Here is a 24,877-nt window from a genome sequence, read left to right on the forward strand (position 1 = left end):
CCAAACTATTCATATTGTAAACACCAGAGTGTTATAATAAGGATTGAAAGATTGACATGCGGCTAGAACCATTTTAATGCCTAAAATGGGCTAGATATTTATATAGGAGATATGTCAAAATATGAACCTATATTGACAATTTTCTGCAAAGAAGTTTTACCTATTAAATCATGTCATATATGGAAGCTACGTCAAAACATCGACAACGAACTTTAAATGACTTCAAAATGTTCGCGCCTTGTGAATGTGTTAATTTATTTCTCTATTCCGTTTCCTTATATAATATTTTTTTTTCGCCAGATATATAAAAAAATGCAATTAGACATTTTTGAACCAATTTTCATTACATCAATGAAATATTTTCGTTGCATTAATGAACGTTTTTCATTGCATCAATGAAAGTTGTTCATTACATTAATGAACGTGTTTCATTGGGTTAATAAAAATATTTTATTTTGTTAATGAAAATGTTGCATTACATTAATGAAAGTGCTTCATTAAAGTTTAAAAATGTTTAATTAAGCTAATGCAAATGTTTCCTTAAATAAATGGAATTGTTTCCTTAAATCAATGAAATTGCTTCAATTATAGTATTTTAGTTTTTACTTACCTGAACCGAGGAGACAGCGATAATGTCGATTTTTCATACTAAAATCGATTCGTTGATATTTCCTCAAATCGAAGGACCAAACGTTAAAGAGAGTGAACTCTCTCAGTGATTAATCGAAGAACCAGATGCCTCTGGGATTTCATTTCCAGTATAACACCATATAGAGAGGGACGACATAAACTGTAAGTATAATAACAAGACAACAAAATGAAATCATTAAGGGAATATTTAATAGAAAACAATTTTATTTTAACAGCGTATGAATAGGTAGCTTCATATTATTCAATTCAGTATAACAAATTTTTTACTTTTTTTAAATTTTAACAATGTTATAGAGCTTTAAAACTAATTAATTTGTCTTTTCCCTACAGAATTTCTTTATAAAACACTTCTTTACAAGATTGAAATAATTTCATAACAATTAAGAAACTAGTTCATAACAATAATGAAAATATTTCACAATCTCAATGATGTATTCGATTTACTATTTGTACAAAATCGGCTGAGGTAGCTCTTCTTTATAAGATTGAAATAATTTCATAGCAATAATGAAACTATTTCACAATCTCAATGAACGCAGTTATATTAGGTCTACTATTTATACACAATCAGCTGGGGTACCTCTGATCGTTTCCAATCGTACAGCCCATCGTCATTGAAACGAAAATAGTACATGCATTAATGAATGTGTTTTGTTGTAATGGATTCAAGAACATAGTCATTATATCGGCTGGGATGACAGTCGTTGGTATTTGACTCGGGTAATTTTGGATCGTTGACACCATTGTAGTTAAAAAGAAAACAGTACATACAATTAATGAATGTGTTTCATTGCAATAACGAAATTATTTCATAGAATCAATGAACAAATGCATTATATTAATTTAATGTAACTTTTTTCATTGTCATACGCGCAAATTCTATTGTAAACTAAATTGAGTTTATGGGAGAAGAAGTCGAGAGAAATAAAAGAGGGGTACAGACTGACTTGAAGTTGGCAATTCCGTTTTGTTTCCTTATGCTTTGTATACAACGTGAAGTTGGCTGCAGTATGTGATTGATGCATTGAAACAATGTATTATTAAAACCCCAGATATTTGATATAGTAAAAGTACCAAGCTAGAATTGCCTTTCTTTGAGTGGTGGACTATTTACTACAGGACAATTAGAGTTTACAAATTTGAATATTTTTGAAATATTTATATGGAAGATGGTTTATATTTATCTGGAAGATGGTTTATGGATGGGAATACATGACCTATCCTATACTTTTATTATCAATGATTATGCCAAAGTTTTAGAACCTATTTTAATCTTAATTGTTTAGAACCAATTTTTGGTCTTATTTTTTTAATATTTTATTTCCTACCGAATTTTCCTCCATTGTAGCGGTGCTCCTGTTATTTGTTGCAACATTTATCAAATCAAGTAATAGTTGTGAACTTTATTTATTAAGTAAAACATCATCGACACAAAGTTTACTCAAAGGTTACCGACCAAGGAAGTGCTGCTGGTTGGTCAAGACAGACGACAGCCTGACAGGCAGGCAGGACACTCGGTAACCAGACAAATATAAAGACGTAACACATATTTACCCAAAAATTACTTTAAACAAGAGACATTTACTGAAGACAATCAACCACAAACAGGACAGTTCAAGTGACAGGTAATTGTCTTCCAAAATGTTCTGGTTTTTGTTTTGCAAAACTAAACCAAATAAACAAAATTTAATTTTATGGGAATAAACACAATATCTCCTCTTCTGGAACCTCAGTAAATCTGAAGTGGAAATTGAGTAGAAGAAGCCTCATGCTGGAGTATTTAAATGTTTCCAAAAATCTTACCAGTATTTGTACAATTTATTAAAATGTGTGTGGGTGTGTTACTATTTCATCATAAAAATATATTTATATGTAGAGGTATATGTGCATACATTGTAAATATTTTTATATGAGACATATAAACAATAAATTATATTGGCTACCCAATAAACTGTTGATTCTAAAGGAGGGGGTCTAGTCTTTTCCGAAGAAATATTTTCTATGGGTGCCTGCTGCTTCTGGTTTATATCCATCCTTGCTAATAGCTTGTTAGCCATTATCCTATTGAAATATGATGTCGTTTGGAGTTTATGTTTACCTTTTTATGGCGTTATCCTTGCCAGAGATCTAGAGACACATAACCACAGCCATCGATGTGTGTAAGAGGTTATCCTTACGTGCCGATTTGATGTAAGTGAATGCTCGTTATGTTCTCTAATGTCAGCAGCCATTGATGGGTCTTATCTATGATGCTATTCAATTACCTCAAAGATTTCGAAAATTAATTTACTGATAGGACATATTTTTCCTGGGAAGTACATTAATAGAAAAATAATAAGGGAGGAGGATATAGAAGATTTCTTGCCAGGAAAAATAAGGTGTGAAACTTCTACATAAAATTATGGGGTGGATTTTTTAAAGAATATTTTCTCAAGGTCTATCTAAGGCGTGGATTTGTTAAAGAATATTTTTTCAATGCCTATCTAAGGCGTGGATTTTTTAAAGAATATTTTTTCAAGGCCTATCTAAGGCGTGGATTTTTTAAAGAATATTTTTTCAAGGCCTATCTAAGGCGTGGATTTTTTAAAGAATATTTTTTCAAGGCCTATCTAAGGCGAGGATTTTTTAAAGAATATTTTTTCAAGGCCTATCTAAGGCATGGATTTGTTAAATAATATTTTTTCAAGGCCTATCTAAGGCCTGGATTTTTTCAAGGCCTATCTAAGGCCTGGATTTGTTAAGGCACATTTTTCAAGGCCGACCTAAGGCGTGGATTTTTTAAAGAATATTTTTTCAAGGCCTATCTAAGGCGTAGATTTTTTAAAGAATATTTTTTCAAGGCCTATCTATGGCGTGGATTTTTTAAAGAATATTTTTTCAAGGCCAATCTAAGGCGTGGATTTTTTAAAGCACATTTTTTCAAGGCATATCTAAGGCCTGGATTTGTTAAGGAATATTTTTCAAGACCTATCTAAGGCGTGGATTTTTTAAAGAATATTTTTTCATGGCCTATCTAAGGCGTGGATTTTTTAAAGAATATTTTTTCAAGGCCTATCTAAGGCGTGGATTTGTTAAGGAATATTTTTTCAAGGCCTGTCTAAAGCGTGGATTTGTTAAAGAATATTTTTTCAAGGCCTACATAAGGCGCGGATTTTTTAAAGAGTATTTTTTAGGGTCTATATAAGGCGCGGATTTTTTAAAGAATATTTTTTCAAGGCCTATCTAAGGCCTGGATTTTTAATGAATATTTTTTCAAGGCCTATCTAAGGCCTGGATTTTTTAATGAATATTTTTTCAAGAATATTTTTTCTAAGGCCTGGATTTGTTAAGGAATATTTTTCAAGGCCTATCTAAGGCGTGGATTTTTTAAAGAATATTTTTTCAAGGCCTATCTAAGGCGTGGATTTTTTAAAGAATATTTTTTCAAGGCCTATCTAAGGCGTGGATTTTTTAAAGAATATTTTTTCAAGGCCTATCTAAGGCGTGGATTTTTTAAAGAATATTTTTTCAAGGCCTATCTAAGGCGTGGATTTTTTAAAGAATATTTTTTCAAGGCCTATCTAAGGCGTGGATTTTTTAAAGAATATTTTTTCAAGGCCTATCTAAGTCGTGGATTTTTTAAAGAATATTTTTTCAAGGCCTATCTAAGGCGTGGATTTTTTAAAGAATATTTTTTCAAGGCCTATCTAAGGCGTGGATTTTTTAAAGAATATTTTTTCAAGGCCTATCTAAGGCGTGGATTTTTTAAAGAATATTTTTTCAGAGGCCAAAACAAGGTACAGATTTTCCTTATTCCAATGTCTGCAAATATTATTTAAATATGCCCAAAAATTACTTCATTTAATGGCTTTTGGTACTCAATTTTAACTTCCCAAAAAATATTTGTTGTTGTAACATTAAGCCATACAATTTAATGACATAAACAAATAACAAAAAAAATAACCAAAACTTTGAAATGATATCCTTAAAATAATGTAGCCGACGATGACGACGACGACCAAACACAAAAAACACAAGGACATTAATGTTAACATTTCTAAAAATAGCAAGAAACAACAAAAACCACAACAATAAAATACTACTAGCTGGAAATAATCAAAATAATGCAAATAACAAAGAGAAATACAATGAACAAGAAAGATATCATAAAAATAACCAAAAAAACAAGCACAACAACAACGCCGAAAAAATGCAACATCATAGCTCAGGCCGGTCGCTCAGCTTGCAAGGAAACAATCGAGGCAAATGGCAACAATAGGAACCAAACCTATTTCATTAGCAAAAATGAAATCCTTGCCAAAAAATATAGAAGATGAAAAAAAAAAAACAACGAGGAAAGAAAAACAACAACAGCGGCCCAAATGAAGACACCCACAACGTAGTGCACGAATTACACGATTCCGAAACGAACGAATCGGAATTTTCATTTCAGGCCTTTGGACTTGTGTTCGCGGAGAGATGGAGGCAGTTCATCGCCATTCTCATTCATCTGTGCAGGTTATAGTAGGTTTAGAGGACAGTGTTTTTTCTTTAGGACACTCTGAAAATTCACGCCTCAGATACACCTTGAAAAATATTATTTAATATATCCACGCCTTAGATAGACCCTGAAAAAATATTCTTTAAAAAATCCACGCCTTAGATAGACCCTGAAAAATATTATTTAATATATCCACGCCTTAGATAGACCCTGAAAAAATATTTTTTTAAAAATCCACGCCTTAGATAGACCCTGAAAAAATATTCTTTAAAAAATCCACGCCTTAGAGAGACCCTGAAAAAATATTCTTTAAAAAATCCACGCCTTAGAGAGACCCTGAAAAAATATTCTTTAAAAAATTCAAGCCTTAGAGAGACCCTGAAAAAATATTCTTTAAAAAATCCACGCCTTAGAGGGACCCTGAAAAAATATTTTTTAAAAATCCACGCCTTAGAGAGACCCTGAAAAAATATTCTTTAAAAAATCCACGCCTTAGATAGACCCTGAAAACATATTCTTTAAAAACTCCACGCCTTAGATAGACCCTGGAAAAATATTCTTTAAAAAATCCACGCCTTAGATAGACCCTGAAAACATATTCTTTAAAAACTCCACGGCTTAGACAGACCCTGGAAAAATATTCTTTAAAAAATCCACGCCTTAGATAGACCCTGAAAAAATATTCTTTAAAAAATCCACGCCTTTGATAGACCCTGAAAAAATATTCTTTAAAAATCCACGTCTTAGATAGACCCTGTAAAAATATTCTTTAAAAAATCCACGCCTTAGATAGACCCTGCAAAAATATTCTTTAAAAAATCCACGCCTTAGATAGACCCTGAAAAAATATTCTTTAAAAAATCTACGCCTTAGATAGACCCTGAAAAAATATTCTTTAAAAAATCCACGCCTTTGATAGACCCTGAAAAAATATTCTTTAAAAAATCCACGCCTTAGATAGACCCTGAAAAAATATTCTTTAAAAAATCCACGCCTTAGATAGACCCTGAAAAAATATTCTTTAAAAAATCCTTGGGAAAAGCTTTTTCTAAACCACTGTCTCTCCAAATTTATAATCCGAAAATCGGCGGCAAGGGCCAACCGAATCCGAACGACATTTGTGGTGAGATGAACATATTTAGCCAGCGTTTTGTATTATGAATGACTGAACATTTACGTTTCGGTAGTGGCTGGCTGGTTGGTGGTTGAGTGCCACCCATTGGATGGGTGTTGTTGGAGAATGATGGTGATGATGCTCGAAGCTGGTACTCATCGCATAGTTGCTTACTTATGCTAATCTTTCAAGTGCTAGCTAGCTTCTAGATAGCACAAAAAATCCAGAGAACTTCAAGTGGCTACCCAGCCTTAAATCCACATGCATACATAGATAAATACATGCACGACAAACATCGACGAGGAGGACGATTACGACGACGACGGCGAATGTACCCCGGCATAGGCGCTGTGTTATTAACTCAAATGTCACTAAAAGCTTATTTAATGCTGATGCAGCAAATGTTGCATAGCATTCAAACATATTTCATATTTTTTAACCAAAAAAAGAGAAAAGCCACCATTGAGACAAACCCCCTACCCCAGGGGGTAATTTTTTATTTTTGATCCACACACAAACAAAAGTGCATCACAAAAAATGAACAGCAATGTGAGATTTATTTGATGGATGGAGGTAATGGGGCAAATTTTGGTACATACGTCTCGTGCCCTTCCATTGTTTTTGGAATTTCGTAAGTTCCACTGCACTTTGTTTAATATAAACCAGTAAGGAAAGTAGTAAAGTCTAGGAACTTTGGTTCATTATTTACCTAAAATCGGACGAAAATAGATATGGGAGATATATCTAAATCTGAACAGATTCCAACTAAACATGGCACACATCGTTCTAGACTTAATTCAGAATGCTGAGCCAAATTTCGTGGAAATCGGACGAAAATATATATCGTTCTAGACTTAATTCATTCTAGACTTAATTCAGAACGTAATGCCAAATTTCGTGGAAATCGAAGGATATATAGGGACTTTGGTGCACCATGTACATAAAGTCGGACGAAAATATATATGAGAGCTCTATCTAATCGTTCTAGACTTAATTCAGTGCACAATCCCAAATTTCGTGCAAATCGAAAGATATATAGGGACTTTGGTGCACCATTTACCTTAAATCGGACGAAACTATATATGGGAGCAATATCTAAATCTGAACCGATTTTCACGAAACTTGGCACACATCATTCTGTACCTAATTCAGTACTAAATGCCAAATTTCGCACAAATCGAAAGATATATAGGGACTTTGGTACACCATTTGCCTTAAATCGGACGAAAATATATATGGAAGCTATATCTAAATCTGAACCGAATTTTCCCATTTTCAATAGGGTTCGTCCTTGGGACATTTAAGTGACCTGTGCAAAATTTCATCCAAATCGGATCATAAATGCGACCTGTATTTTGTTAACAAAAATACATGGACGGACAGACGGACATGCATAAATCGACTCAGAAAGTGATTCCATGTATATTCTCAAAAGGAACCATGGGTCTATCTCGATTATTTTTACCTGTTACAAACATATGCACAAAGACATAATACCTTGTGCCACACTGAGGTGAAGGGTATAAAAAGAAGAAGACAACGGCCTTGTGTGAATGCTAAAAAAATATTCTTTAAAAAATCCACGCCTTGTGTGGATGCTTAAAAAAATATTCTTTAAAAAATCCACGCCTTGTGTGGATGCTTAAAAAAATATTCTTTAAAAAATCCACGCCTTGTGTGGATGCGTAAAAAAATATTCTTTAAAAAATCCACGCCTTGTGTGGATGCGTAAAAAAATATTCTTTAAAAAATCCACGCCTTGTGTGGATGCTTAAAAAAATATTCTTTAAAAAATCCACGCCTTGTGTGGATGCTTAAAAAAATATTCTTTAAAAAATCCACGCCTTGTGTGGATGCGTAAAAAAATATTCTTTAAAAAATCCACGCCTTGTGTGGATGCTTAAAAAAATATTCTTTAAAAAATCCACGCCTTGTGTGGATGCTTAAAAAAATATTCTTTAAAAAATCCACGCCTTGTGCGGATGCGTAAAAAAATATTCTTTAAAAAATCCACGCCTTGTGTGGATGCTTAAAAAAATATTCTTTAAAAAATCCACGCCTTGTGTGGATGCTTAAAAAAATATTCTTTAAAAAATCCACGCCTTGTATGGATGCGTAAAAAAATATTCTTTAAAAAATCCACGCCTTGTGTGGATGCTTAAAAAAATATTCTTTAAAAAATCCACGCCTTGTGTGGATGCTTAAAAAAATATTCTTTAAAAAATCCACGCCTTGTGTGGATGCTTAAAAAAATATTCTTTAAAAAATCCACGCCTTTACTAATATCGAGGTAGCTTATATTTTTACCAACATTTCTAATAAAAAAAACTAAACCTACCCAACCTCAAACATTTACACACCCACTGCATTCCATTGGCCTTGCCATCATGCCTTCAACCATTTCTCTCAGTTTTGCATGCCAACCTTTGCCGAGTAGGCGGAATCCTGTATTTGTTTTTCTGTTTCGAGTGTTCCCCAAAAAAATTGTGTATTCTTGTTCACTTTGCTTGTTTGTTGCCTCGTGAAGACCTCCTCCTGAATGTTATCATCATCGTCAGTTTGCAAGATGCAATGTAAGCCGCAAATAACAAGTAATTTACCACAAACTCAATCTTGTGATTTTACTACCTCTACTTCTATACGAAGCCTTCTGCTGCTACCACTTCTTGTATTTTTTCTGCAATACTTCTCAAGGGTTAAGCTAAAAATCCGAAAGGACTTGCATTTACAGGAAATGCAATAATTTGTCGTTTATATCTGGTATATAATTTTTTTCTTCTCTCATGTCTAACCTCCAGCTACCCTGGCTACCCCTTCCTTTCGCCTGAGGTTTCTTTGTAAGTCTTTACAATGGATTTCAAGTAAAATCTTTAAGTAAACTATGGCTGATAGATGAAAGTATTGCAGTGTTTGCTGCTGCTTGACGTTGTTGCTTTGATGATGGGTGGGGTGGAATAAATGTTAAGGAGAGGGTTGCTGGTTTCAAATGCCATAGAATGCACTTGTGAAATCCTCAATCAGACTAAACAAATAATTTTGCAAAAATAAATATGAGGGATTATCAACAAATGAATGTTGTTGTTATCATGGGAGCAGTGGTTGATGGTGGTAGATGGCGCCGGCAAATAAAAGCAATATCAACAGTAGCAGCAACAGCGACAACAATACAGGCAAGCAATGGTAACAGTCATCAGGACATAGAGGACAAAAATGAACCATAATGAAGACCTGGGTATTTGTGTGGTTTTTTTTTATGTTTTATTCGTCTTGCCACATCAATTCTTGTGATATCGTTTTTTATGATTTATGATGGTAGGAAGAGAACAGTAGTATGATAACTTGTAGGTAGAGTCCTTCAGAACGTCAATATAACCTCTATCCCACTACACTTGTCTAGAAGCACTCCCTGCCTTTCAGCTCCTGACTCTACAATCCATCTATACTATTCGCCTATAGAAACGTTATGCTTTATATCGCCTAATGGAGGCTCCTTGCCTCATTTTGTATATAAAGGATTCCCTGAGTTTCAGAGATCCCATTATCCAACTTTGATTCGTCTCCATTAGCATCAGTTCCATCATAAAGCATCCCTGAGCTTCAACACGTCTTTGGAATATTGCCTGGCTTTCAGTTTGTCCATTACAGACTCCCTTCAACTCTCCTATTGAAGTCCACTCCACTTCGTCTATCTAATTCTACATCCAGCAGACCTGTAGAGGCTCCAACTCGCCTAAAAAACTTACTTCGTTTAGCTCTGACTCCCTGTCCTTCAGAGTTTCTACAAAAGACTCCATTAGATTAAGCCCCTCGCCTTTAGTTTCAGCTCCACTATAAAGGCTCCCTGAGCTTCAACTCCCCTATAAATACTCCCTGAGCTTCAGCTCACTTATAGTGACTCTCCGACACTGTCATTTCAATCGACTGTCTATAAATACTTCCTGAGCTCATCTATCTATAAAAATTGCTTCATCTTCAGCATGTTCTTAAAGAATTCCTGAGCTTCAGGTCATCTATAGAGACTCCCTCAAACTCATCTATAGAAGACTATCTTCATCTCGTCTATAGAATATTCCATATTATTCAGCAAGTCGTTAAAGACTTCCTGGGTCTATGAGACTCCCTGAACTTCGTCGCGTCTATGAAGACCCCATGAAGTTCAGAGACTTCCTCAGCATCAGCATGTACATAAGGAATTCCTGAGTCTCAGCTCCCCAATCTCACCTATAGAATACTTCTTTCACCTTGGCTATAGAAAACTCCTTGCCCTTCAGTAAGTCGATAAAAAAACTCCCTGGGTTTCATATCGATGGAAGACTGTCTGCATTTAACTCATCTATATGAGACTCCCTGAGATTCAGCTCTTCTGTAGAATACTCCTTGACCTTCTGATCATCTATAGAAGACTCCTTGACCTTCTTCTCGTTTACAGAAGGCTCCTTGAGCTTCACCTCGTCTATGGAAGTCTCTCTCTTGGCCATCAGCTCCCCTACAGGAGACTTCCTGGCCTTCACCAGGTTTATCGAAATATCCCTTCTTCTCGTCGTATGTAGAAGTCTCTTTGGCCCACCTCGTCTTTGGACCTACAGTATGTCTATAGAGGACTCTGACTATTGACGACTCCCTGGTGTTCAGCTCGCCTATAGCCATCAGCTCCCCTACAGGATACTACCTGGCCTTCAGTTCGTCTATGGAAATATCCCTTCTTCTATCGAATATCCCTTTTTCTAGTCGTATGTAGAACTCTCTCTGGCCCACCTCGTCTTTGGGCCTACAGTATGTCTATAGATGACTCCCTGGTCTTCAGCTCGCCTATAGAAAGCTCATCTATAGTAGACTCCGCGACTTTCAGCTCATATATAAAAAACGTTCTCAACGCTTCTCTAGAAGTCCCCTTCGTCACCCAGAAATGCAGTTTGTCTATAGAAGTCTCCCTGGCCTTCTGCCAGAAGACTATACAAGACTCAGAAAGCATATCTTCATCTGCAGAGTACTCTTTGACATTCTTCTCGTCTTCAGAAGGCTCCCTGTGTTTCAGATTGTGTATAGAAGACACCCAGACTCGCAGGTTGTATGTAGAAGTCTGTGTGGCCCCACCTCATCTATCAGCTGGCTACCAGGTCCCTTACAGGAGACTTCCTGGCCTATCGAAATATCCTTTGCTCAGCTTCTCTATGGACCCCCTGGTCTTCATCTATAGAAGGCTCGTTTAGAGATTTCCTGGCCTTCAGATCGTCTATCGAAATATCCCTTCTTCACTTCCTCGGTTAGGTAGCCCATAGATTACTACCTGGTCTTCACCTTGTCTATAGAAGGCTCGTTCAGGTCGCCTGTAGAGGACTGTTTGATGTCTCCCTTCTTCAGCTTCTTCAAACTTCCAGACAATCAGCTCGTCTATAGAAGACTTATTTCTCCCTTCTTCAGCTTCTTCAGACTTCCAGACCATCAGCTCGCCTATAGAAGACATATTTCTTCAGTTTCTTTATAGAGAACTTCCAGACCTACAGAAAATCTATAGAAGGCTCCCTAACTATAGAAGACACAATGGACTTCAGGGCTCATCTATAGAAGACTCCAGATTTTCAGCTCGTATATAAAAAAACTGTCTGTCCTTAGCTCGTCACTAGAAGTCTTCTTCTCCATTTACTCTGTAGAAGATACCCAGAGCTACAGTTTTTCTATAGAAAAACTGGCCTTCAGCCATAAGACTATGGAAGACTCTGAAAGCTTCTGTTCGTCTCTGAGTTTCAGCTCGTCTACAGAAGACTTCCAAGCCTTCTGCTATGAATAGATGAGAGCCTAAGCTTCTGCTCAGGAGGAGCGAGCTTCACCTCGTTTTTATAAAACGTCCTCGACTATAGAAAAATCCCAGCCATTCAGTTCGTCCATAGAAGACTATCTGAGCTTTTGCTCGTCTTTAAACGTCTCTCTAAGCAGAGCTTCAACTCGTCTATGAAGACACTCTGCCATTCAGATTATCTATGGCAGAATCCCTGACATTCGTTTCTTCTATAGAAGACTCCCTGCTTTTCTGGCCGCCTTACAAATATTTTCTTGCCTTCAGATCTTTAATAGAAGTCTCATTGGCCCTCAATCCCTTTATTCAATCCTGCCATTCAGATCTACATATGTATCTGTTTGTTTGAACTTTTCACTTGCATATCTAAGTCCGATCTTATGTCTCTGTATGTTGACAAATTTAACATCGACTGTAGTTTTTCACACCAAATGCAGCAGCAGCAACAACAACAACATTGTCGTCGTTGCACTACTGTTTTTGTGATTTTTGTGTTGACGACACTGAGCGTAACACAATTTATTGTCTATTGCAGTTTTGCAGGAGGGTGCCCAGACCTCTGTTGATGATGGTGCCACAACTTCAGTTCGGATGGAAGGTTGGCTTAGTTGTTTGCTGATGTTTGTAGTTGATGTAATTTATTTGTGACTGTTGGTGTTGTTGTTGCTACTACTGCTGCAGCTACTGGATGTAGGAGTATTACTCTGGTGTCAATGTTGTTACCACATTCATGGAAGTGTTAGTATCCGACAAACAAACAACACAACACAACAGTTGTTGATGTTTTCTTTTGAAGATACTCTTGCCGGAATTTTGGGAAAGTGAATTAGGAAAAAGTTGTTTAAAACTGAAATGTAGCTGGAAATTTTGAAGTTCAAATTCCTTATCAAAATATCTGCAAAAATAATCACAGGTCTTTAGAAGTCCTTTTGTGTGTGTTTTCATCTACAAGGACATGCAATTTCCCCCTTTCCAATGATACTTAGGATCGCATGTCCTTTTACATACATTTAATATATTCTAAGTAGTTTCCTTAAAATGTATATCCTTTACCAAGGAAGGCATTAGGTTTCATAACATGTCCTTATAATTTTCGACAAATTATCTTACAAGGAAACCAGAAATAAATAATCCAAACTTTACACGGACCTTGATAATGGACACCAGTATGAACACAAAGGCGTGACATTACCACAACCAAAACAAACATATTTCTAAATGGAAAATTTAAACAAATTAAACAGTCATGGACATCTTTCAGTATTAGCAATTATCCTTACACACACATACTACAACCATTAAAAGTAATTTTTGGTTAAACACAACTTCTTTCCTTTCTTCGAAGATACCCCCAATTCTCTACCTCCCGAATTTTTCAAAACTACCAAAGCAAATAACAGTTTTCAATTACTCTCTTCAATAATTTTTAAGTATATTAAATTTCAATCACAATTACATTGTTAAAGGCATCATTAAACTCACACACGCATATATACACACTCTCACACATATACACATAGCTCTCTCCTCACTTTATGTTCTCAAGGTTTTGCAACAATTTAATTGGCATTTTATATTAATTACCTCATCTACATGGTTGTCAATGATGTCAATGAAGATACCTACACAATTGTCAATGTTGTTATGATCGAATTACTCCGAAAGGAGCCAGGGAGAGTCCAGGCCAACTGTGCAAACAAAAGTGAATCCTGTCATCGGCAACAACATTATGGTCAGATATGGGATTCTAAATAATCACCATTACTCGGTGACACAATTAACAAACAAATGATGTTCTCACAATTTTTCGTACTAACAATTTGCTATGAAAATGACTTTGGCAGGCAGCTCACGAGGGGATGAGCTGACGAGATACAGTGGAGCAAATTCGAGTGAACTGCAAAGTAACTTTGAAGTACATAGGGTACATTCAGTCTTTATGGACGAACTGAAGGGTGAACTTTTTATAGATGAGCGTAAGGAAGTTTTAGTCTTGAATAGATGGCCTGAATGACATGGAGTCTTCCATAGATAAGCTGAAGGGCAGAGAGCCTTCTGTCGACTGCTGAAGTTCAGGAAGTCTTGAATAGTCGAACTGAAGATGATCTTCTGTAGTAAAGCTGAAGGGGCCTTCTAAAGACATGCTGGAGGCCAAGATGTCTTCTATAAACGAGCTGAAATTTAGGGAGCTTTTAAATACAAACGTAGCTCAAGAAGTCTTTATAGGCGAGCCGCATCAGAGAGTTTTCACAGACGAACTGAAGCTCAGTTAGTGTCTATAGACAAGTCGAAGGTCCGGCAGTCGTTCATAGACGGGCAAAACGGTCAAAAACTTTTTTGGTGGCGCATAAGGCTAGAAGTCTTCTTTAGACGAGATATAGATCTGGGAGTCGTGTATAGATGAACTGAAGGGCAGAGATTCTCCTATCGATGATCTGTAGGTCAGTAAGACTGTTATAGGCAAGCTGAGGCCAGTATCTTCTTTAAACCACCTGAAGCTTTTCTAGAAGCATTTCTATTTATAGACGAGCTAAGGCTACAGCATTTTGGTGTATTCAATCTAAGGCGGGTGTTTTTCTATATACGGTCTGAATCAAGGAGTCTTTTATAGAATATCTTGAGGCCAGGAGTCCCCCACAGACGAACAGAAGTTATTCTTGATATACGAGCTAAATTAAGCCTTCTATAGGCGAGTTGAAGCAAACCTTCCATAAACAAGCTGAAGGCCAGGAAGTTTTCTGTAGACGATCTGAAGGGCTGGACGATTCCTGTTGACGAGCTGAAGCTCAAGGGGTCTTCTAAAGACGTGTTGAAGCTCAGAAGCTCTACTGATGACCTGAAGAGCAGGAAGCCTTCCATAGACTAGCTCAGGGAGTCTTCCATAAATAAGCTGAAATCTAGGGATTATTCTACAGACGAACTGGGAGTCTTCCCAAGACTACCTAAAGCTCAGGGTGTCTTCCACAGATGAACTGAGAGTCAGAGCAAGAAGTCTTCTATATACTTGCTGAAGAAAGTCTTCATAGATTTGCTGTATGAAGTTTTTATAGATCATTTGAAGCAGTGAGTTCCCTCAGGACGAGTTTGAGGAATTCTGTAGACAAAGTCGAGGCAGTTTACTATGGTCAGTAGGAGTCGGAAGTGTTCTGCAGACACCTAGATGAATTCTTGTAAAAACTGATTAAATAAGTCTTTTTAGACGAACTCAATCGGAGAATCTTTATAGACGAGTCGAAGGTAGTCTTATTTTACGAGTTGAGGGAAGTCATTATTTAGCATTTATGGACTGCATGAAAGGCGTCCCTCACTATCGACTTTCCAAATGGAAAAACTTCCTGCACTCAGATTGTCTGTGGAGTCCCAAGCCAACTTTCTGGTCCATAAAAAATATATGTCCTCCACTTCGTATATAAGAGATCTTGGTCTTTCAGTTTGCCTTTATGTCAACTGCAAAGGAAGCCTTTATAGACAAGATGAGGGTCTGGGGCTATTATAGACGAGTGAATATCAAGATTTCTTGTATAGAAGAGCTGGAGTTCAGGGAGCATTTATTGACGAGTTGGAAGACATGGAGCTTTTATAGACGAGCTGAAAGCCAGCTATTCTTCATAGAACAGAGGATGGTCATAGACACTTAATACACCTTCATGAGGTATCTAAAGGATAAATTACTCATTTAGATAACTCTAGGTCGACTGAAAAAAATTGGCAATCAAGATTAGCTATAGAGACTCACTGTCCTCCAACGTATCTGTATAGGCTCAATTGATCCTCATCATCTCTATTGAGTTTATGCTTTGTATACAGAGTCTCAAGGCCTTCAGCTGGTCTCTAAAGGCCTCGAATTGGCCTGTAAAGAAAACTTGGAATATAGACTTCCTGGTCCGCTACTTATTTCCATTATGCCTCAGCAAGTATATAAATATCCTTGGTCATCGATATTAGCTACGAGGCTCCTTGACCTCCACCTTATCTGTATAGACTCAATAGTCTTTGAGCTGAAATATAAGGACAATATAAGTCTTAATCTTCTCTATGAAGTCTCTTCCTTCTCTATTTAGTCTCCACGTTGTCTAAAGAGTATTAAGGCCATCAGCCGGTCTTTTATGTCCTATAGTTGATCTATAAACATACTGTAACATCTTTATCTATAGAGACTCTATACCTCTATATACCTATACATCCTACTAATCTCAGTAGCCTCTCAGCAAGTATATGCAGATATCATGGGTATTTAGAGATGTAAACTCTATGGGGTTTGTGCTTGTCTATAGAATTCCTAGACCTTCATATAGTGCCTACAATTTCGGTATCAGTTACTTATTTAGACTCTCCAGCACTTAATAGACTCATTGGTCTCTAAATCATATGTGTAGGTTCTATAGTCCCTATACTGCACTATAAAGACTCAATGGAACTCCAGCTTGTCTTTAGACCTTAGACGAATTTTTTGAGACCCTCATACTATGCAGCTAGTTTGTGAAGACTACTAAACCCAGCAGATTTTCTATACTAGCTCCTGACACAGAGGTAGAACATTCATACTTTCCAATTCATCTGTGTTCATTTCCTGACCCTTCAGATAGTTCTCAGATCCATTCTGACTACTTGGAGCTATTCGCTGCATTACATTTATAAATACCCCATGTATATGGATTATTCGATCTTTAATTTCCTCACTGAAACTTTTTAAGCTTCACATCCTGCTTGGACCTTACAAATTTATTATCATAAATACGTTTACCCACTGTAAATGATTATTTCGGTATGATGAGTTTGGATATCTTCTATTTGTAATGGAATTTTTGGTGTGAATGTGTAAACACACACACACGCACAGACACACTCATATGTGTAATTTGATTGTTTGTAAATGTGGTTGTAAATAATGGCAATAACACCTACAACGACCATGATGATGATGATCATCATCATCATTGTCGTCATACTGGCCATTGTCATTATGATATGGTCCACAGTAACAATTCTACTGGCCATGAACAATAACCTCATTATGATCATTATCCCTTGATTGTTGTTGCTGTTGATGACGATTCGAGTTGTGGTCGATTATGCCGCCGTATGTGCGCAGCAACAACAATAAATGACCATGGACGAGTAGGCACTAGTCCACATTTATTTACATGGCTGCGATGCAACGAAACCATTCATCTCTCTCGCCCATTCAATGAAAAAAACTCGATGATAACACCAAAACAACAACAACAACTCCGACTCTACAAAACACAAACTTCAGCACTTGGAGTTACTCAACAATTCTCAACAAATGACATCGAACAAAACCCGAAAATGTTGATTTATTACAACAACCGAACAACATAACTGTAACTGACGGACAAAACTTTATGATGTAAAAGTGTTTGGAAAAAAATCCTAAATCCTTACAGTTGCAGGCAAAAACTGCATTTGTGTAGCGTTGTCGTCACTCATGTGAATGTGTGTGTGTGTGCGGGTGTTTTTGCTGTGTGTGATCATAGAGTAGAATATTGTTTGTTTATTTGTCTGTCGGAATTTTGTTCTTGATATCAATGTCATGACAATGGATGCATTTATAGTGGTGCATTTCGGGTACAATAATTGGTCATGTGTATGCATGGGGGAGGGGAAGGTGGATGGTGGAAACTTAGAAGGTGAAACTGCGAATGAAAATAAAGATTTAAATATTGAATTTACGGTGAGTTGGGTTTATTGGGAAATTTCAGAATAAGAAGATATTAGAGATCAAATTTAGAGGGCGTCGTGATGGAACTTGGAATTTTCGATCTTTGAACGAAGACCAGAGAGTATTTATGGTCAGGGAGCCTTTATAGAAAAAGCAGAGAGATATGTAAAATTAAGATGAGCGGGAGATCAATGATGTTTTTATAGACCTATTGAAGGTCCAGCAGCCTTAATGGACGAGATGCATTTCAGGGATGCTTTTGGTCTGGAAGTTTTTATACCAGAACATAAGGCCATGGAGTTTTTTCAGACAAGCTGTAGACGAATTTTAGGTCAGGGAGCCTTTTTTATATACAGGTCAGGGAGGCTTGAAAAATGAGCTGAAGTTCTAGGAGCCTTTCTGGCTGATGCAGCCTTTAAAGACGAGCCTTTTTAGGTGAATTGAAAGTCAGGGAGTTTTTATAGATAAATTAATGTCCGAGAACCTTTATAAAGAAACTGAAAGTTAGGGAACCATTGTAGACGAGTTGAAGGCCAAGGAGCCTTTATAGATGTGCTGAAGATCTGATGGGCTTTACAGACAAGATGAGGATCCAAGTAGCCTTTATGGCGATCTAACGGTCACGGAACATAGATGAACTGAATCTCAGAGAGCATTTATAGAAATGCTGATAGTCAGGAAGTTGTTATGGACAGGAGAATGTCAGAGTGCCTTTATAATGGAACTGAAAGTTAGGGAACTGAAGATCAGGAGCCTTTTAGACGTTCTGAAGGTTAGATATCCTTTATAGACCAGAGAAGGTCAGGAAGCCTTTATAGCCAAGATGAGGGTCTGGAGGTTATTATAGAGGAGGGAATGTCAGGATTTTTTATAAAGATCTGGAGCTTTATAGACGAGGTGGAAGCCATGGAGTTTTTATAGACGAGCTAAATGTCAGAGAGGCTTCATAGACGAGAGGATGGTCAGGGACACTTAATAGTCTTGTTGAATGTGAGGGGGCCATTATATACGGGCTGAATGCCAGGAAAAGTTTATAGACTGAAGGTTAGGAAGTTTTTATAGACAGGTCTTGATAGGCAAGCTCAAGATTTGGAAGGCGATGTGAAGGTTACCAAGCCTTTTTTGACTAGCTGAAGTACAGTGATGATGAATATTAAGGTTTTATTGACGAACTGAAAGCAGGGAGCTTTTTTTTATTATTATGGTCATTAAAGGTCATAGAGCCTTGGTAGACGAGCTGAAAGCTAAGGAGCCTTTAAAGAAGAACTGAATGTCTAGGAGCCTTTATGGACGTTGTGAAAGTTAGGGACTTTTCTAAAAACAATTATATATTAGGGAGTGGAAGACAAAAGACCGACGCGCCTGAAAATCTTTTTTAAGCTCGGCTTACGGAACGAAAGTTCTGTCAGAAACCTGCTAAGTAGATTAAGTAACATATTAGGAAGCCTTAAAAGAGGGACTATTATAGACATTGTGAATGTCACCAAGCTTTTATGGATGTACTAAGAGACAAAGAGCATGACGATTTTGGAGCCTGAAGATCAGAAAGCCTTTATAGGCGAACTGAATTTCAACGAGGCATTATAGACAAGGTAAAGGTCAAGGAACCTTTATAGGTGAGCTGAAGGCCAGGGAGACCAGCTGATGGAAGTCTTTGTAAAGAATGGAATGCCTCGGAAGAAAACATACATGACTCTCTGGGTTTATGTCTGGTGTATGGAAATTTGTGCGCTCTTTTCTATATACAGCATCTTAGGCTCGTGAATAGAATTTCAAGGCCTCCAGCTGGTCTCTAGCTTGTCTAGCTCCAGTGTAGCTATCATATTTAGGGCAACATGATGTTAATTGTCTATAGAGACTCTGCAGATGTTCTATAGAGACTTTGATATATTTGTATATCGTAGTCCCAGAACTGTTTAATAAAGAAATCACGCCTAATTTTTAAATATACTCTCTGGATTTCCTATCTGTTTAAAGTCTTTACTTCATTTATAGAGACCTAGTGAAAGCTATCAAAATATTAGGTAAATATTAAAATCTCTTATATAGACTACATATTCCATTTTCAGAGACTCTTTATTTCCTTAGTCTATCTACGAGGTCCATATGGGCTTTTGTTGGTCTCTAAAGGTCGCCTTTCAACTCGTCTATAAAGACACTTAAGTCCTCCGATTTGGCTACAAAAACTATATAGAGTCTTTGGAATATTAAATATCCAATATAAACTTCTTGGGTGTAACATAACGTATAGTATGACCTTGATATCTGTCATATTTAAGTGAAACTTATGTTCTTGTAGAACTTTGCCATTCCTTATATAATCGGTCCTAATGCGCCATAACAAAATATGTAAACCCTTTTTGCTCACCACTCAACAACTTTATGGCTATAAAATAAGCACTGCAATAACAATTCAACACTCATATAAAAATATGTCATCCATTTTACGGCCATTGGTGATTAGCATAACAATTTTCTGTGTTGGAAAAATAATAAATTGTTGTTGTTGTTGTCGAATGGTTGGTGAAAGTGTTTAAAAATGCAATTAACAAAATGACTTTTCGGGTTATACACTTTCCGAATATATTGTACATAACATAACAAAATACATAACATTATTTCGGATGTGCATCATAAAAATGTAACCTTTTTCGGTCGGGTTTTACGTGAAGGTCTCCCCAGTATTGAATACACAGAGGGTTTTTCTTGTAGAAATAAAAAATATACGAAAATCAACAAACGACGAGAACAACAAAAATTATCTTTATTCTAATGATCATAAATATTTGGACATCATACATTTTTATTGGAGTCACGTTTTTGTGCACTCGGCTGTTTTTCTCGGCATATATTCCAAAAATAACAAAAACCAGGAAGAAGGACTTGCTGATATTATAATCACTTTTTTTCTGGTCGGTTAAGGAAAACAGTGGTTAAAAGAATGTAAATTCTATAGGCGAGGTAAACTGCTGGACAGGCCGGAAATCGTAGTAAACGACTTTAAAGTCAGGAATGTTTTTAAAGAAGCTATTGTCTATAGGTTAGGTTATAAACTAGCTGGAAGCCAAAAAATTAAAGTAGACGAGATGGAGGTCCTTAACATCTACATAGGCGAACTGGTGGAAGATAGTCTACATAAAAATTTTGAAATATTCGTATTCAACGGCCAAAGAGCCTGTAAAGAAGAACCTGAGCGCCACAAATGTGAATTGGGGTACTTGATAATCTATTAAATCGAGCTTGGGCTCCACAGAATTTATAAGCGATCTAATATTCAGATAATCTGTTTAGGGTCATATATTCGATATCGAGGGAAAAATATTCGCATTCAAAGGCCAAAGAGTCAAAAATTGAGAATCAGAGCGCCACAGTTGCAAATTGGAGTACTTGAGAATCTATTTAATCAAGCTGGAGCTCCGTAGAGTTTATAAGCGATCTGAGTGTTCAGATAATCTATTTAGGGTCAAATATTAGATATCGAGAGTCAAATATTCACAATCAAAGGCCAAAGAGCCTATAATGAAGAATCACAGTACCACAGATGCGAATTGAAGTACTTGAGAATCTATTAAATCGTGCTGAAGCTCCATAGAATTTATAAGCGATCTGAGTGTTCAGAAAATCTATTTAGGCAAGATAAAATGTCAAGATTCAATATAGGCGAGCTGGAGAGTCCGAAGTTGAGTTTATACATTAATCTCAGTCTATAGACAAGTCTATATAGACAAGAGAGAGGGATACGAGCTAAAGAAAGAGTTCCACATGGACGATCTGAACTGTAAAGAAGGCACTGTAGATGATATAAAGATGAGGAAGCCTCTATAGACAATCTGAAAGTAGGACAGGTTTTATAGACAATCTATGGGTTTACTGCCTATAAAGATTATATATGAGCTGAAAGGTCAGGGTATCCGTATAAAGGATCTGATAGATAAGTATTGACGAACTGAAGTCCAGAGTTCGAGGAGAAAGATGATTTCTGTAAGAGCTGAAAATTATGGAGTGTCTAGCGATCTGTAAGTCAGGTACTCTCTGTAGACGAGTTTGAGACAGTCTCTACAGTATCTAAAGGAAGTCTCTTTAGACGTGATGATAACGTTCCCCAGTCTTTATAAAAGATCTGGAGGTCAGGTAGACTACCTATAAAGCCGAAAGGCCATGTAATATATACAGACGAAAGGTTAAGGAATCTGTTCATAGGATCTGATAGACATGTATTGACGAACTGAAGTTCAGAGTGTGAGGATTTATGTAGAAGAGGTGAAGATTAGGGATGGTCTTTAGCGATCTATAAGTCAGGAATTCTCTGTAGACGAGTTTGAGACAGTCTCCCAAGGAAGTCTCCTCAGACGTGATATATGGAGGTCCCTATATACGAGTAGAAGGGAGTCTCCATAGACGTGTTCGATGGGAGTTCTATAGCCCTGCTGGAGAGAATATATACAGAGCGGTCGGATGGAGTTTTTATACGTAAACTGAAGTCGTCTTTATAGAGGAGGTATACGATGTCTTTATAAATGAGCTGACTTCTATAAACGAGCTAAAGACCTCAACTAAATTAATAACTAAGTTCATATGGACAAACTGAAAGGAATCTCAATAGAACAGATCGGGATCTTATTGACGAACAAAAGAGCCCATCTATGAAGGATCTGTTGGGCGTGCTAATAGACAAGCAGAAAATCATATTGTTTCCATATATGAGTTATATAGATGAACTGTCCAGAGGCTGTGTAAAGAGTCAGGGCAAGCTGAATGGAATTTTTTATTTGATAAACCAAATATAGGAACGGAAATTCCAGTCTGAGATTCCAATGCAGAAAAGTCATACTGATGAAGGGTTCACAGAAGACTTCTATCAGATCTCCTAGATGGAATACCTTTGAACGAACATTTCATACGGGAATCTATCTGAATGAGCAATACGGGCTTTATGGAGGGTCAAAACAAGCTGGATGCTCAGGTGTTACATTTATACGAGGTAAAGGGTCATATAATCAGTCTCTAGTTTTAAGACGACGAGGAAAACGGACGAATGGTAGGAAACTTAGGTGGAAGGGTTCTTTCCACAATAAAAAATATGGCTTATAGACTTCTTTTTAAATAATTCCAAGATTATACTTGGATGACAAAGAACACAGATAGGAAGGTCAAGGTTTCTATCCACTTCTAACAGATATCCTAGGGGGAATATGGGTGAGAGGCAAGTAAATGTTGCAAATGGGGTATATCGGACCAAATTTTTGGACGACACTCACAGAATCTTAAAAAGGGAATGAAAATAATTCTTATTTATATATGGCTTTATATATTATAAGTCTTTTAGGTGGACTTCATTTTGACCCACTGTGCATCATTAAAATGTATATCGACTTCTATAATACATGTCCTGTCTTTATGTGTGTATTTCCATGTGTTACTTATTTTGGTTTCCTTACTGTTTTTTTTATTATCAGTTTTACTTGCTCTCGTTTTTTATTATGTTATTGTTTTTTCGTCGTAGACATTTTGTTGGCCATAAAAAAAACCAAACCCGACAAACAATTTTCTTTAATTTTTCTATTTGCAGTTTTTCTTATAATTTTACTCATGTGTACAACAGCTTTTTGATGGTTTTATCACGTGCTTGGGCCGTTCGCCTTTTTGCCAACACATTCTGGTTGAGTGTCAGTCTGTAAGACTCTCCAGCATTTGGCTATTCTCGTATCATTAAACTATGAACATATATTTGGTTTTTATGGGTCTTCCTCTTCATTGGTTTGTTGCTCCTTTTTTGTTTTCCTTTTTCGTTTCGTTGTGTTTTGGCTCAAGGATTTGTGTATTTTTTATGTGGCCTTAACCCTTTTTTATAGCTGGACCAAAATAACGGGGAATAGAGGAGAGGATTTTAAGTTGTTTCCAAGTAATAGAAACATGCCTGAAACCTCTGAAACTTTTTAATTCGAACACTCAATTATCTGAAATTATAACTTTCATAAGCATATAGCGACAATCCGAAATTTTGTGAACGATCTATTCATGCTCAGTACTGTAACTCTTAGCCGTTATTAGCCGACCTAAGTAGCATCATTTTTTATATAACATATCTGTCCGTCTGTTTGTTAGCCATCGTATGAATCATTATGTAATGACATTATTAAAGGCTTAACGGTCGAAGAACATCGCTTTTTTTACACCCTCTACACAAAATACTTCGTAAGAGATACGACCATACTCTTGTTGCTTCCCATACAGGAAGAAAAACTCCACCACCAACAACAACAAACAAACGCATCAAATTTGGCTTGTCGGTTGGTTTGGTTTTTGGCTTTTTTGTGTCTCTCTGTCTCTTTTTTGGTCAAATAAAATATAACATTTTATGGTTGGCCGTAAAGAAGTCAATTGAATTGTGGCTTCAATTGTATGTGTGTGTGTGGTTAGGAAGCTTACATACACATATATACACCCATTAATTGAAAATGGATTTGGAACATTGGATAAAACAAATTATATAGAAGGTCTGAAAATGAACTGAAGGGCATCTATACAGACGAGCTGAAGGGAGTCTCTATGTAGACGAGCTGAAGGGAATCTCTATGTAGACGAGCTGAAGGTAGTCTCTATAGACGAGCTGAAGGGAGTCTCTATGTAGACGAGCTGAAGGGAGTCTCTATGTAGACGAGCTGAAGGGAGTCTCTATGTAGACGAGCTGAAGGGAGTCTCTATGTAGACGAGCTGAAGGTAGTCTCTATAGACGAGCTGAAGGGAGTCTCTATGTAGACGAGCTAAAGGGAGTCTCTATATAGACGAGCTGAAGGGAGTTTCTATATAGACGAGCTGAAGGGGGTAAAGGAGCGAAAGGTAGTATTTTTTTGACGTACTGCAAGGTGTATCTTTAAACGAGCTGATGTGAGTCCCTATAGACGTACTGAAGGGAGTCTCCTATACAGTTGAAGGAAGTTTCAGGAAGCCCTGATAAATGTGCGCGAGCCGAAGCTCAGAAAGTCTTTCTAGACGAACTGTTGGTCAAAGAGTCTTCATAGACGAACCTAAGGCCAGTTAGTCTCTACAGTCGATCAGAAGTTCAGAATGTCAGGGAGAATTTATGGTCGTCTGAAGGTTCGATAGTCTTCATAGACAAGGTAATGCTCACAGAGTCTTTAGAGTCGAGCAGGA

This window comes from Musca vetustissima, unplaced genomic scaffold (genome assembly GCF_032173495.1).
Source record: "Musca vetustissima isolate MV318-11 ecotype Yass unplaced genomic scaffold, APGP_CSIRO_Mvet_v1 utg13054, whole genome shotgun sequence".
NCBI classification, from domain to species: domain Eukaryota; kingdom Metazoa; phylum Arthropoda; class Insecta; order Diptera; family Muscidae; genus Musca; species Musca vetustissima.